The sequence below is a fragment of the Barbus barbus genome (assembly GCF_936440315.1).
Source record: "Barbus barbus genome assembly, chromosome: 3".
Lineage (NCBI taxonomy): Eukaryota > Metazoa > Chordata > Actinopteri > Cypriniformes > Cyprinidae > Barbus > Barbus barbus.
Window position 1 is genome coordinate 36,228,642 of NC_136731.1, and position 10,493 is coordinate 36,239,134.

At 36.4% G+C, this 10,493-nt stretch overlaps 1 pseudogene across 1 annotated transcript; it reads right to left on the reverse strand.

The window, feature by feature from the left end:
* Positions 1-226: 226 nt before the first annotated feature.
* LOC306856034 (transmembrane channel-like protein 5) lies at positions 227-8,481 on the reverse strand (annotated as a pseudogene). Its single transcript has 16 exons — positions 8,028-8,481; positions 7,291-7,393; positions 7,133-7,202; positions 6,779-7,033; positions 5,259-5,401; positions 4,591-4,738; positions 4,359-4,514; positions 4,116-4,285; positions 3,957-4,032; positions 3,770-3,867; positions 2,714-2,809; positions 2,333-2,622; positions 1,102-1,266; positions 876-954; positions 667-750; positions 227-319 (listed from the first exon to the last, which is right to left on the reverse strand). The product of its transcript is annotated as a transmembrane channel-like protein 5 (transcript).
* Between the last annotated feature and the right edge of the window lie 2,012 nt (positions 8,482-10,493).

The window sequence follows — 10,493 nt, forward strand, 5'->3', positions numbered from 1 at the left end:
AAATCTTGGGAACACGTTCTTAATTTGTGCCCACACTATCTAATTTATTTCACACATACCATATGTGTGAGACTCCATAGAAAATCCCGAGTCACCTACTAGACAAGCACAAAATGCAATTCCTATGCTAATATTTCCAAATCATTCCTCTTCCCATTCAGTAGAGAGATGATAGTTGCAATTTTCTAAATAAGTTACATATTAATGCAATATTTACAAAGGCATTTACAGTATAAAAATAATTAAAGAATATATTTCACATATCCAAGGGTAGTGTATTCATCCAGTTTGGGTTGAAATGTGGTGTCTGGTCAAAGTCCTACATGATGGAAATAAGATCACAATGTTTAAAAATGCTTTTAAATGAGCAAAATAACTTTACAGTAGCAACTTAAGCAGAACTTATCAAATCCATTTCAGCTTTACTCAATATATGATCTATAAATACACGCTTTTTCTGCTTTTACAGGCTATCGAAACAGGTGAGATACATAAATCTAGCTTCCTGTCTGTTAAGTGGTTGTGGTGTTTGAAGGCACAGCCCCTGGCTATAATCTTCATTAGGTAGGTGCCCTATGTTTCTCTTTCTGTTGAGTACAGCATTTCACTAATGACAACTAGATGCAAGGAGGAAGTAGATCAGACAGAACACATGAGAACAAGCACCTGAGGTCTGTAGGATGCCATTTCCCTTCTCTCCTTCTGGAGATTTCGCAGTTTATTCAAGAGAAATGCTTTGTCCTTTCCTTCCTGACAGGCAGATGGAAGAAGAATGGAGTCAGTGAGGTTAAAACTAATATCCATATATAGTAGTTTTTGATGACACTGAAGTGTGGTGGATGCTAGAGTGAGGTTCGTATGAGCTTAGGACTCACATTCACAATCTGCTCTCGCAGAGTTTTGATGAACTGTTTCCGTCCCTGAGTGATTTGCCAGAGGAAATAAGTGATGACTCTGAAAGAAGAGAGAGAGAGAGGAATGAGAACAGATCAGAGAGTCTCAGATCTGCCCAGGGAAAAAAAGGTTTCCTTGAATATTTGGCTGTAAAAATGGATGTTTCCTATGCGAATAGTTCACAAAGCATCCAGCTTGTGGACTTACAGGACGATGAGGCTAATCAGGTAGTAGAAGAGTTCACTTCTCAGTATGTTTTCAAATATCCACCTGACCCAGTGATATTCAGGCAAAGAATCAGTCCAAGTGAAAATGGTGTGGAAGGGGGTGTCGAGACCCTGGAAGGGCCCACACTGATCTGAGGGCTTCAGACTGTAAGACAAGCAGAAAAAACTAACATATAGGGGTCTTGTTCACACAATGCATTTTTTTGACCCACTGCACTACTTTTGAATTGTTTTTCTATGTAAACAATGCACTAGACCAGTGGTTCTCAACATTTTAATGGCAGGGTCCCCCATTGTCCATAACAATTGACAAAATGTTCATGATTTACTGGATAGGGATTTAAAAACTTTTTTGGATTCCCATTATAGATTTGGTAGCTTGGCATAACTACAAAAATGTATATTGTTTAAATTTAAATGACATAATTTTTCAAAAGAATTTTAATTGATTTAATTAATTTACATATCTTTTCTAGGTTCAGAATTCACACTTTAAGAATAGGCTTCATCGATATTTAAATTTTTAGTTGTTTTGGCTTATTTTAATGCTCGGTTTGTCTTATTTCAAATAGTTTTTAAATAATCTTGAAGTGCCCTCGGGAAGTTGAAGTGCTGAGGCCCCCAGGTTAAGGAGCAATTAATCTAAACGGATGTATTTGACCGTTACACACCTCTCACTGCTCTTTTCAGTGTCTCTCCTAAAACGCAGAATCAAGTTAAAAGATGTTCAGCTTATAAAAAATGTATCTTAAGTATTTTTTTTCCATTCCTCTGTGCTGCATCTCACATTTTTTAAAAGCAAGAATGCAAATGGCCTTGTTTACACAATGCAGCCTATGATTTAAAACACAAGGTGCAGTGGAACAGTCTTGAGACATGTTTCTTTTTAACTTGACACAGTTACCTATTTTGTTCTTTCCATGAACATAAGAAAAACAACAAAATGAATACATTTGACATGGTATTTTAGAAATATGGCAGTTGCGGAACAAAATGTCTATTGAGTGCATGTTTACATAGACAAATGATTAAATAAAAGCAGCACAGTGGAATGCAAAAACACATATTAACTGGTGCCGCTCTCCAGTCTGTCATCTGAAAAGCAGCTTATTAAGAGTTCAAATTGAAAGTGTTCATAAGATGTAGCACTGTAGAAATGTAACTTGGTAAGAAGACAATTGATGGACCAAAACTGAATGAAGGGGTCACACCTCCACACTGTGAATGCTACCATGGACAATGCTCCCACAAACGAAGGGAAGAAGAGTAGAGCAATGAAGACCGTTTGTATCTGAGCGGCTTTGCCAGTGTGTTTGGAAGGCTGACAGTTCATACTCAGACTGATCTGAAACAGGAACCATAAAACTAACAACATGCAATATAATCTTGACTGCAAGGACAAAGTGATGCTATAATGGTGCTTACCTTTTTCAAGTAAAAGATGATAAACAATTTTAGGACTTGCATTACAGGAAGTAGGGGGGAGAAGTAAATTCCAATCCTGGGCAAACAGGAAGAGAGATAAGAGACAGTGCAATCAGCTGGAAGGAATATCAAAGTATAGAGCTGAAGAGATGCAGATATTGACTTACCAAGCCAGAGTCTGGGCATAGATCAGATCAAGTACATTCCTAGCAATGTCAAACTCTGGGACGCCAAGACTTTGGATGCACATGGTTCCGATTACACTGTAGCAATTTTGAAAAAGTGAAAAGAAAGCGAATCTATTGATTCTGTGTCATGTGTAATCGGTAATTACTCTTCATGTGGAAGAATCCACAGTATGCACATGAATAGAACTGTAATGTAATCCATGTCCTTAGATTTATTTATTTATCAGTTAGTAAAAACAGAGTTTATAGTACAAAGTATAAGGCAAATAGATTATTTACAGTGTACACTATCGTTGAAAAGTTTGGGGTCAGTAAGATAAAAAAAAAAAAAAAAAGTTAAATAATTTTACATACATTTTATTCAGCAAAGATGCATTAAATTGAACCAAGATAACATTATAGATCTTTAAAATTTCACAAAATAATTGTATTTTAAATCAATACTGTTTGTTTGAACTTGAAAATGTATCTTGAGCAGCAAATCAGCCTATTAGAATGATTTCTGAAGGACCATGTGACACTAAAGGCTATAGTAATGATGCTGAAAATTCAGCTTTGCCATCACAGAATATGATATATATAAAGAGTTAATTTGCAAAAAAAGATAACTTTTTAAAAATAAGTTTGTAACAATTTTCAAAAATCATGTTTTTTTTCATTGTGCATTTCAATTAATCTGTCAAAATGCAGTTGGATTATTTTGATTAGGTTAACAAATAACTAAAAAATACAGCTAACAAACAATGTAACAAAAAAATATAACAATAAAAAACATGATTTAAAAAAAAAGTTATCTGTTTTTGCAAATAAACTCTTCATTCATTCATATATATATGGAACAGGTAGTCTATTTATTATTTGGAAAATGTGAAACAACACTAAAGCTGCAAAATATTTTTCACTGTTGCAGCAGATGGGTTTATACTATAGGTTTAATGTGGACGTTGTCTACTAAATGGTTACTTTTAGTAGCTGGCTTTTCCCAGCTGTGATCAACTGGTTTTTGCTGTGTCTGACTTGCTGTGTTTGACTCACTTGCGTAGGAACTCCCCAAAGAAAATGCCAAGTAGACAGAATATGAAGTCAATTATCAGCAGTCGATACACGCTCTGCCCCACAAAGGACTCCCAACACTTGAATAAAAAGATTACAATAGAGTAAAGAGACACATAATCATGCTTTGCTAGTAACCCATAAGAAAATGAACTCTTAGTGCACCTACTGAGATTTGTTTGGGAACAAAATCCAGCCAGTAAAAGCAAAGGATTCCAAGAATGGACATCTTCAAAATAACATTTCTAGGAACAAAAGACACAATAAAGGCGAGGTCATCTGACATTGTTAGCAATGGAAATCTGATGCTACGAAACAATGATCACACCTCACAATGCCGATGTAGATCTTTGCACGTGGGTGGGAGTAGTTCTCTATTTTGCTGATGAGAGAGTAGAGAAGAGGCACTATCAGGTTGATGAGCGACACAACCACAGGAAGAAGCAGAGTAGATGCCTCGGCCCCTAAATCACTTGGATCGGGATTGAAACTGAAAGCCTGCAGCAAAACATGAGCACGGGAGTATGAAATACATATTTTTGTGATAATATTACACTGTAAATGAACTCACCAATTCTTGATTTGTCCCCAGGAAGTAGATGCCTGCACTAGATCCTAGGGCAAGTCCTAAAGAGAGTAGCCAGGCCAGAAGGTGGAGAGACAGACGCTTTATTCTGTCAGACAGAGACATTTTGTTTTTCTCCTGTAACCTTTCTGATAAGGACTCCTGGAAGACGTGCAAAATGAGCCATTGGAAACAGAAAAGGGATGACATCTACAAGAAGATACGAACAGGTATGAACCTTCAGCTGAATGGCGAGATTGTTCTTGTTGTACTGTATGGCTTTTTCATTGATAACACTGAAATCCCAGCTGCACAGGAGACGCCATGCTCCTCCAGAGACAGGTCCTGTCTCGAGCACAAAGTTCTTCTGAAAGGATCTGGACATGCTGAGGAGGAGGAAAAAGAAAACCAGATCTTTCTGCATTCCCTTCTGCCATTGAAATGGTAGACTGTTGCATCATTCATCACTTCTATTCATATGGTGACCTTTGAGTCCCAGGATGTAAATATTCAAACATCAACACGTCCATATTTTTAGGGAAACAATCAGCCATTGACTTGAATGTTCAGTATTTCAATATGGCTTTCAAATGGAAAATAGTCCATGTGTGAAGTCTGGGAAAATGTGCAAATGCTCAACAGGAAGTGATCTGGCTACAAAACAAGCTTAGTATTGCTTGTATGCTGTAAAGGCCTTAACCCTTTAAGCCCTTGAAGGCATTTTCAGAGGGTTTTGACATACAAAAAAGTAAAGACTCGTAACTCCAAAACTATAGCAAAGAGAGTCAAAAGGTTGGTATCGTTTGAAAGGAAGCTTTAAAAAAAAAAATAAAAAAAAAAAAAACTTTGGACATTCTCATGCTGGGAAACTGCTAATATAACCTACCGCACTGCTAAATATGTTACCTGTAGATAAGAGACACCCCACACAGCACCAGATATGCAGCTATGGTGAAAAAATAGGCCAACTGCATGTTGTAGGCTGGTTTGGATACGATCACTTCACCATTGTAACCACCATAGAACAAGACCGTCTGGTTGAAATAACCCTGTCGACAGAGATATTGGCACTCCATAAAACCAGTTTTTGACAATTAGGATGATTTATTTAAATGAATACTCCACCCAAAAATGAAAATGTACTTACTCTAAAGCCATCCAAGATGAGTTTGTTTCTGAAGATCTGGAGAAATTTACATCTCTTGCTCACCAATGGATCCTCTGCAGTGAATGGGTGCCGTCGGATTGAGAGTCCAAACAGCTGATAAAAAACATCACAATAATCCACAAATAATCCACGTGACTCCAGTTCACGAGTTAACATCTTGTGAAGTAAAAATCCATCAATTAATGTAATGTAAAGTGAAAAGCTGCCTGTTTGTAAGAAACAAATCCATCAAGACATTTTCACATTCAGACATTGTTTCCAGCTAAAATTCAAGTAGGCTATTCATAACATTTCTTTCTCCAGTGAAAAAAAGTCATCTTGTCTGAATCACGAGAGAAAGCGAAAAAGTCCAAAACAGTTCTAAACAAATGTGAGTGAATATTGATGTGAGAGAACAACAGGGGATGGACTTTTTTCACTGGAGAAAGCATTATGGATTATGGATTGTATATTGGCCAGACGTGACGATTTAAATATAAAATGTCTTGATGTATTTGTTTCTTAAAAACACACAGCTTTTCACTTCATATTACATTAATTAATGGACTGGAGTGTGGATTATTAGATATGGAGGTTTTTATCAGCTGTTTGGACCCTCATTCTGACGGCACCCATTCACCTAAGAGGATCCATTGGTGAACAAGTGATGCAATGCTTTTACTTTACTTTACTTTTAGTCATTTAGCAGACGCTTTTATCCAAAGCGACTTACAAATAAGAAAAAGTAACTAAAACTAAAAGTTAACACTCTGTAAATACTCTATACACACCCATTTAAGAAAATACAGAAATTAAATAAAATTGACAAATGCATACAACAACAACATTTCAATAGTAAACATAAAAAGGGAAAAAAATTAAATTAAAATAAAAAGCGATCCTTAATATGCTAAATTTTTTCCAAATCTGTTCTGATGAAGAAACAAATTGATCTATATCTTGGATGGCCTGAGGGTAATTTTCAGCACACATTTTTGGGTGAACCATTCCTTGAAGATAAGCTAATGCATTAATTAACATGTTGTTAACAATATTTTTACAGCATTTAATATAGATTAAGGAGAATCTCTACAGACATACATGCTAATATATTTTTAACTTTTAAAGCTGTATTAAATTTAAAGCAAGCATGAATTAACAATGAATATTTATTTGATAATTTACCTTAATAAACGCTGTAAATGCTTATTGTTAATGCATGGTAATGTGAACAAATGAAACCTTTCTGTAATGTGTTAATTAGTATATTTGGACTCACCACCCCAGTGAGGAGCTCAAGTCCTCTGAACCCTGTGATGCTGCTGATATTGGGCTTGTGCACAATTTGTGGGATTGTGATGAAGCAGAAGTTGACGATGAGGGAGAAGAGGTTGAATTTCAGCAGCCACTTAAGGAACAAGAAGTAGGAGAGGACAGAAGTGCCAAACCTGCTGCCGATCTCCTTCAGAGAGTCCTGCCATATAATCAAATGCTGCCTGGCTGATGCTAAGCTGGCACGAAATCTGCGGAAAGACTGGAAGTGGGGTCTCATTTGACTTGAAATATCATGCAACACTTTTAGGAATGTGAAACTTAATAATGACAAATCTGTATTTAAAAATTGTATTTTTACCCGAGACACCTGTTGACGACAGTCTGCAGCGAGGATGGTCTTTGAGAGTTTGATAGAGTTCACTCTGTTCCTGTTGAGACATGTACAATTTCACGTTTAGATAAAACTTAGCATTGTGGGAAATATTGCATAAATGTATAATCATAAAAGAGGTTAACCTGATTGTTTTCTTCTCATTAAATGGCATAGGTGTCGATCGTATGGCTTGAAATCTGGCTCTGGCTGACAGGTTAACCAGGTCAGATACAAGTTCAGATGTATCTGGGATCACACGTATCTTCAGTTAGTTCACATCTAAAACTTAATACTGTAGACACATATATATATTTTTTCATTTATATAAATCATTTATATTTATATACTACAACTATGATTTAAAAAAAAAGACAATAATACATTTATTCAGCAAGGATACATTTAAAAGTGACCGTAAAGACATTTATATTATGTTACAAAAGATTTTATTTTAAATGCTGTTTTTTTTTTCGAACTTTCTATTCATCAAATAATCCTGAAAAACAAATGTTTTTTTGATTTTCACAAAAATACTAAGCAGCACAACTGTTTCCAACATTGATAATAATAAGAAATGTTTTTATGAAGACCAAATCTGAATCTGAATGATTTCTAAAGGATCATGTGGCACAGAAGATTTGAATTATAGCTGTTGAAAATTCAGCTGTCCATCACAGGAATAAATTACATTTCAAGTATATTGCACTAATATTTAAAAAACAACAACAAATAAATGCAGCCCTGTTGAGCTTTTATAGACATAAAACCTTACTACACCAAACTTTTGACTGAGTGTGTGTAAATATATTTACATCCATATATTTAGGAGACACTTTTATTTGACACAAAAACTATACAGATTCTGTAAACCATGACTTACTGTTTTCAGTTTCCTGTCGGATTTCGTTCGCAGTAAGTCCCAGGTTTCCCAGAGCAGTGCCATGCTGAGTGAAGACACTCATCCTCCTCATCCTGCTGTTTTGATCATAGATTTGTCTTGACAGAGAAGAAATAAATTCATTTATTCCAGGAATAGCAGACTGCTGGGTTTGCTGGCCTCACTGAGGAACAAGGAAGTTGTGGTTTAATTGTAGGACACAAGGTACAAGTGGGCTGTATCTCATTTTATCTTTGTGTCCTGTTGTCCGGGTGACAGGTTTCACCAAGCAGGAGGAACTCTGTGGCCAGGTGTTGGATTACATTTAAAAAGGTAGTCATTAGTTATTCATTAACTGTCTTCCGACTCGTCAGCAGCAATATAAGGAGGACATATACAACTGAACAACTTCTGTTGTTTCTTTTTGAAAGGACGCATTAAAATCCCGATTTTGATTGTTATAGCCTATAATTCAGCTGTTAAATAATTTTTTTTAGGCCCATATATTTAACAGTGGCAATGCCTTGTTTGCCTTATTTTTATTTTGAGCTCTAGGGAGTAAATATTAAAGGTTTTTTTTTTAAGTCACGTGATGTCCAAAATATTATAGGCTATTTGCCTTGTTTTCATGTAAATGGAAAACGCTTATGAATGCTTTCTCCAGCGTACCTAAATTGTAAAATTAATGATTAAATGACTAACAAAACACAAAAAGTCTGTCCCACATACTAGTCGCGATGTGGCCTGCAGAAAGCCTCGCAGAACGATGCTTTTTGGAGAAAGCATGCACTGCATGAATCAAAATCGCCTCCAATTCGGTTTTCTTTGTCGTGAAGGACTACTTTACCTATTATGGATATTCTCGGGGATGATATGACAGGTAAACTAAACGCTATCCTGAAACTTGTATTGTTCTTGGGTTGCTGCTGTCGAACACATTGAGGGAAAAGGCCAGTTAAATTATGTGTTATTCATTAACACAGTTATTGTCGAACACTATTAACACCATAAAATAAGAAAACATTTACATTTCTGTTAAGTTACTGTTACTGCATTAGCCACCGTTGTCATTCTGAATAATTATGAATGCCTCATACATTAATGATATTACATATGGACATTAATTTAAAGTGGTAAAAATAAACGTAGCAGGAGTATGATAAAATGTAGGAAAACGTAACAAACGCATCACCTATTTTATTAAAACAGGCTAAATGATGTTTTGCTGCTGGTATGTAAGTCTGTGTGATTTTACAGCCACACTTCTGCAGCTACAGCACACACCAGGCAGCAGATGGCAGTATTGAAACATTCATATTTTTTTCTTTTTTTTCACCCAAAAGTTATTTGTCAGTCCTCTGCAGCTGCGAAAGCAGGCATTTATAAAGTGAAATAGTTTTTATTATTGCTTTAATAAGTTTAAATGTAGGCAAGCTGAATGTGTATGAATGCTTTTAGTTGGGGTCACTCCTAATGGCAGTTTTTGACACAGGCAGAGCAATTATACTGTTGGAAATGATAATAGGGTCAAAATTAAAATGTTCACTCTAGATTTCATGAAGATAGCCTGGATAATCTATGCCGTTTCTTCCTTTCAGTCTGGCTGAAAATAAAAAATAAATAAATAAGAGGAGTACTGATAATCGTGGTTAACAGTATGCCTTGCATAATTCATGAAAATATGTGAAGGCTTCATTGAGATTGTTTTAAAATATACTTCGGATATTGTATGTGTAATGACATTATTATCACAGCTCTTTTCTGAATTGTCTTTAAAGTACAATGTGCATTCATTGATTTTGCAATGAGGACATGAGGCAGACAGATTGGATAGTGTTCGTTACTTTTAATGCTTTTTGTTCAAATTAAACATACACTGAAATCCTATAATGTAACCTCAGCTCTGGCTTATGATTCTGAGAATCATGTTATTGTAATTGTATCATTACTTTTGCCCAGAAAACTCCAATATATTCATTCCACACCCATCTGACCCTCCGTATCTCTTTCAGGGTGGCTGTGTATACTTGCAGCTGACAGTATTAGTCCGACATGTGATTCGCAGGCTTGAGCAAGGGCCAATTACTGGTGTGACCCTTTCAGCAGCAAATCCAGGCCCTGCCAGAATCCGGACCGCAGCTGTGTTATGTGTCTGACCTGAGTAACGTGCCTGTCCAGGGGCAAGCCATTCACACCAACACATGACGGCTTTTCACACTAATCTACGTGCCCTGAAGGATGTGCCACACAGCATCATGAAGTGAAGTGACATACAGCCAAGAATGGTGACCCATACTCAGAATTCGTGCTCTGCATTTAACTCATCCAACGTGCACACACACAGCAGTGAACACACACACAGCAGTGAACACACACTCCGGGGCAGTGGGCAGCCATTTATGCTGCGGCGCCCGGGGAGCATTTGGGGGTTCGGTGTCTTGCTCAAGGGCACCTCAGTCGTGGTATTGA